Raw genomic sequence first — 6,000 nt, forward strand, 5'->3', positions numbered from 1 at the left:
GCCTCCAACACACTGCCAGTTGCCTCCCCAGCCCTCCTCCGGCTCACTCTCCTCCTCTGTCAGGAAGATGCTCATGGGTGTGAAGGCACAGCGCAGCAGTGGCTGGGTGAGGCAGGAGTGTTGCTCAGCCAGCAGTGAGCTCTGTCTGTGCCATCCCTCCTCCATCGTTTGCCCCAGTCTCCAAAGCCTAGCATGGCTTTGCATGCTGCAGTGCCTCCTCACTGGCTCATGGCACAGGGAAGTCGTCCAGCATTGACACCCAGAGCCTTTCTGAGAGGGTGTCCCAAGAGGAAAAAAAAAAATTTTTTTTTTTTTTTTTACTCTTTTTAGGTTCTTTTTTAGCTGTTTAATTCTTTCTTCTTGTTGCCATAGTAAATTCATCCCACCTCTTGGAAGGTGATGGGGGCTGGCTGGACAGCCCGGGGCAGGATGCAGCCCCTCTCACGGGAAGGGTCATCCTGAGCCCGGCAGCCCCGGTGCTGCGCTGGCTGGCGGCAGGGTCCCACCTCTGCAGAGGTGTCCCCGCGGCAGCCCCGTCTCCCCTCCCCACTGCCGGCGGAGGGAACATCCCCCGAGGCAGATGGTACAGCGAAGCTGTGTCTTTATCGGAGGATACTGGTGGTGTTCAGCTGCTTTTGAAGTCTCCAAAGAGAGCCGGGATATTTCTTGATCTGCTCTTAAATAAGTCATTGGCAGTGCTGTTAACTCGCATTAAGCGCTGGCGATGCCGGCAGAGGCGGGCGCGGCTGGGACGGGAGCCTGCCTGCACGGGGCACGCAGCCGCGGGCCACAGCCTCGGGAGCAGACCTGCGGGTATTAAATATTTGATGGGAAAAGTTTATTTTAGCCTGAGCCAGGCCGGAATCGCTGTGCCTCCAGAATGCAGCTAGTCGGAGGAGCAGCCTCTCACGGTTTAGCGTTGGGTTTGCACCTCAGTTCCTCGTTTCTACCTCACTCCCTGTCCCTGCGCGTCCCGGGCCGCGGGGGCTGTGCCCGAGCCCTGCCTGCTGCCCACAGAGCTGCTCCTGGCAGCACCCTGGCCTCCCTACACGTGCCCGCATGTGCTGGGGCACTGCACCCCTTCCGAGAGCCCTGACTGAGGCAGGAGTTGCTTTTTTGCTTGAACACGCAGTGGCGGACACCCGGATACCCTTTTTTTTCCTGGTCCTTTGCTTGTGCTTAGCTGTGGAAGGAGGAGGGCTTGCAGGAGGCTGAAACAGTGCCTGGTGTCCAGGAGGTGTTCAGTGTTAACAGAAACATTGACAGGTCAGACTGTGTTTTTTAAATGCTACTTTTTCATTTTTGCTCGTTCCCCTCGGACTCTCTTCCCACCAGCAGCACCTTTAGCATTTATCTCATTCGAGTCCTCTAAGCAAATCTTATCTCTACGTTTATTGCATCTTTGGGAATAGTAATTTTCAAGTCAGCTTTCACATTACTCCGTATTTGTTACTCATCCTCTGTCAAGGGAAATCCTGGCTCTTTATTAGTTCTCTGCCTGATACAAAACATTTAATTTGAACAGAAACCACCAGGAGAGAGAGACATATTGCTTTTCATAACCAAAGTGTCAACATCTTGACCAGACTGTAGCTGAAGCAATCTTTACCATATGGTGGATTTTTATACTTTAACGTCACATCTGCATCCCCGCTGCCTCTCCTTTCATTCCAGAGATGCTGTGCTGGTGATAAAAGGCGCTGTCTCCTTGTCCTTCCACAACACAATCACAAAAGGACCCCTCAGCAGATAAGGGACTAAACCAGAGATACAATAGCTGTGGCTTCCCACTGGCTTTCTGCTCAACAGCTTTCTGCTATGCAGTTAACAAAAAAAAAAAAAAAAAAAGAAAAAAAAAAGAAAAAAAAAGGAAAAGAAGAAAAAGAATAGCAATGAAGGAGCATGTGTTGGGAAAATAAACCCCAATAAATCCCAGGGAGGGCATGGCTGCAGAACATGCTGGGAATAGTGACTAGAACTGGGCTGAAACAAGATGAAACAGTTTTTTCTTTCCCAGATTCCTGGTAAATGGGATGCTCCCCACAGCTTCATTGAAGTTCAGGGGCCTTCTGAGTATTCAGACTTGGTTTTCAGGAAAATGGGGCTGTGCTAGTGCTGAGTTTTATTGCAAGGTAATGCAAAAATCTGTATTAACCTCTGTTGGATCCTGATAGGAATAGGATGTAAAAAGTTTCTTGCTTGAAAACCTGTTCAGAGCCCAGTGCAGTGGGGAAGGACCTGTCCGTGGCTGTCACTGAGCAGCAGGCAAAGGCTGTGCACAGACTCTGCTGAGGGGGGTCAGGGCCGTGCCCACGGCGCTGAGAGAGCTCCAAGCATCGCCTCTGATTTCTGCCTGCTCGGGCACTGCCTGGCTCAGCTCCCCACCAGGCACTGCCTCTGGGCTGCTCCCCAACCCTCCTGAAGGATGCCAGGAGCTTTGTTCCTTGGAGAGTGCTGTGAGCATCCGTCCCCTTCCTGGCAACTGAATTTCTTGGCATGTTGTCTAAATTGGCTACAGCTGCCCAGTTTTATTGTATTGAGGATGCACAGGCTCTGTCACCAGCTCTTCCCTTCTCTCTCCTGGGCTGGTCCAGAGCCCTGACCTGGGAGCCACCAGACCGTGCTTCCACAATGGATATTTTCACTCTGGCATTTTCTCAGACTCTTGTCTGTCCTCTTTCCTACCCCTGGGGCCTCGTGTTTTGCCCGCCTGCCTTCCCACACTACTTTCCACATCCCCAGTTTGCAGAGCCTGTGGGCTTTGCCTGGGTGCAAGGAATACCAGGGTTGGGCTCCGTGCTTGGCACGTGCTCCAAACGCTTGCCTCAGTATTTTGCATGCTGCAGAGGATTTTATTGTATTGCTTTAATGGGAAGTCATGCAGGTCTGAACCCCAAATACACAGCTCTGCAAGAGTAGTGGCTGGAGGAATCCGCAGATAATTCAGTCCTGCCTCCCTTAAGTGAAATAGGATGTTAATACAATACAGTGGAGAATCGCTAATACAATCCTATTTTTATACTAGCACTTTCATGTCATATTAGAAGAAGATTCGACTTTTAGATCTTTTTTAGCAATTTAGCACAGTGAGGATTTCATTATACTGACAGAACTATTGACAAAAAGAAACACATTAGAATTGGGAGGATAATGGTCCTGGGGAAGAGGAAGTTTTGCAAGGCTTTTCATTTAAAACTGGACTGGGCAAAGTAACAGGCACTGTGCTGAGGGGAATAATCCTGCATTAGCAAAGGGGTGGACTGGCTGACCTTTTAAGTCTTGTCACAGACTAATAGAAGTCGGAGATGGAAGAGACTTTTAGGTCACATCAAACGCTTCTTCCAACCCAGCGCAAGATTATTTCTTGATATATTTGGTGGTGTTTTTTTCCACTTCTAAAAGTTCCAAGTCACGAAGCTTTCTCTCCTGAGGAGCCTTTTTCACACTGTTTTACCCAGTAAGCGTGCGCTTAACTTTGCGCACTATCATTAATTCCCCTGAATTAAAGTTGTTAAATCCTGCCGAGACTTAAATTGGATTACTTGCAGCCTGCAAAGTTAAGCACCTGCATAAGACTTTGCAAGAGGGAGGTTTAACAGATCTTGGCATTAAGTTCTTCTCACTTTTCCACCTTAATCTTTATTTTACTTCACAGTCCTCTCACCTTTCCCTTGCCTGGTTCAGCTCAGCCTCTCCTTCTCCCTCCTCCTGATGCGCGGACAGTTCTCACCTTCCCCGAGGTCGGAGACGCCGATCTCTCCTCCCCAGACTGGCTGCGGCTCTGCAGGCATGCGAGAGATCGGGAAATGCCTTGCCAGCAGCGGCGTGGCTTCTGGCACGGGATTTAAGCTGGGATAGCCTTGCTGCAGCGAACAATTAAAGTGCTTTTGCCACCCCCTGCTCCACGGCTGCTTCGGAGCCGGAGGAGAGGGAAGCACGGGGATGGGTGGTGAACCTCGCTTGCTGCGGGTCTGTGACAAGAGGAGGAGAAACTTTCCTGTTCCATCTGCTCCCAGCCTCCTTGACTAGGTACCCACTTTCCACGCCGAGAGCAGATGTTCCTGCTGGAAATAGGCTTCCCTTCTGAAGTTGGAGCCATCACTTTGCATTAGAGCCTGCAAGCCTGCTTACTGCCTTATAGTGCTTTCCCTGCTGACAGGGTGTGAGGCACAAAACATTTTAAATGAAGATCTTTACAATTGTGAACATGCTGTAATAAATATTAATGCTAACTTGTTAAATGGCGAATCAGCAATTTATGTAATGGCTGGGGATGCCTCTCCTTAAGTGACACACAGCCCTTGGGTGTTGCTGCTCCCCAGCCTCGGCTCCTGCTGCCTTCCAAAGATGGGTGTTGCCCGTTCTCCTGCTGCCCTGGGGATGTGGTCGCTGCTGCTGTGCCACGCTTGCCACCTTTAGGGACTGCAGCATCCGGGGTTTGTAGGGAGGGCTTGAAGCTGCTCTGGCTGGCTCCAGGCATTTTTCTGTGTGAACCATCCAGGAGGGTTTGGGGGCTTCCCTGCAAAGCCCACTTCAGCCCAGATTCCCTCTTCCTCTGTTCAGTCATCTCAAAGGGACAGACAAGACACTTGTGTACCTTGGTTCTGGGGGGTGAGGATGAGCGTCGGTGGAATGGTTATTATCATTGAATAAAAGGCTCCTCAGAGGGTGACCTGTTGCTGTTAATTAACATGTTACATTAATATGATGGAGATTTGAATATGCCAACCAAAGCAAATGCTCGGGTTCTGTTGTTCCCCTGGTGAGCTCTGGGGTTGTAAGCAGAGCTTGTCCAGGCTCCAGCCCAGCTCTCTGTCTGCCTCTTGCCTCCTGAATAGCCATGTATTGTCCAGGCAGGAGGTGGATTTTCAGCAGAGACAAAAGCAAGACAAGTTCCTTTTTTAGATTTTAAGCTTGAGTTCATCCAGAGGAGACAATTTACTTCTCTTTGTTGTTTCCAGCATCATTCATCCCTTCTGTTTGTGCTCGGTAGACGCCGAGCCTGGGATATTATCTGAAAGAAGTTTTCCTTTCAGGATCTTTGATGTTAGGTTTGTTATATGTATATTTGAAAAGTACTTCTGCAGTGACAAAGCTCGGTACTACTCCTGCTGGGCTGATGTGTGTGTGAACCTCGCCAGTGAGTGGCAGTGATTAATCCAACAGCACCGTGTGCTTTTGTTGCTGAGCCGCTCTCAGTGCGGACAGAGCAGCAGCACGCTGGATATAAATTGGTGACAAAGGGGAGGGAGTAGTTTTCCTTCTCCTCAGGTGTGGAGGAGTTTGGGGTGGGGCGTTGGTGTGACCCCCACGACCTGCCTGGGCTGTTGGGGATGGATGAGCTCCTGCTCTGTTCTTCCAGGGGGGCTTCCAGCACTTTGTGCCCAGCGGGGCAGGTCCAGCCACGGCGTGAGAAATGCTGCAGTGCCCCTGATGAGCCTGGGAAGATGGGCTCACTTGTGGCACAGTATTCTGATTTTAAACAAAAAAAAAAAAAAGCTGCACATCCTCTGCAGGTGGCTACCCCCAACCAGGAGGGCTCTGCTGAGGCCTGAAACAAAACCATCCCTCAAACGCCTGCAGAGCGCAGCTGGAGCATTTCCCAGCTCCTGCCAGGGTGCCACTGACTCCAGGTTTGCTCTTTAGCACCTTGCTACCCGTGAGCAGAGCAGAGAGTGGCTGTGCCAGCCCAGCCCAGGACTCAGCTCTGCGCTCAGCCAGCAGCAGATTCTGGGAGAAGGTCTTGGAAACAGGGTCTGAGCTTTCCTACAGCAGAGCCTGCTGGCTTCCAGCAGGGAGAGACATGGGATGCCCCAAGCCAGGGATGGCAGCCAGGCTGCCAGGCCTGCTAGCCAGCTGATCCTCTCCCCTGTTTATGCGTGCTGTCTCTTTTGAAGCAGCTTGTGCCCTTGGCTACCGCAACATCTGGTGGTAATAAGCTGTACCATGTACTTGTGCTCTGTGTGGAAATGGGTTTCCTCTTTTTTCAGTTTAAATTTA

This window comes from Corvus moneduloides, chromosome 14, assembly GCF_009650955.1.
Source record: "Corvus moneduloides isolate bCorMon1 chromosome 14, bCorMon1.pri, whole genome shotgun sequence".
In the NCBI taxonomy this organism is placed as follows: Eukaryota; Metazoa; Chordata; class Aves; order Passeriformes; family Corvidae; genus Corvus; species Corvus moneduloides.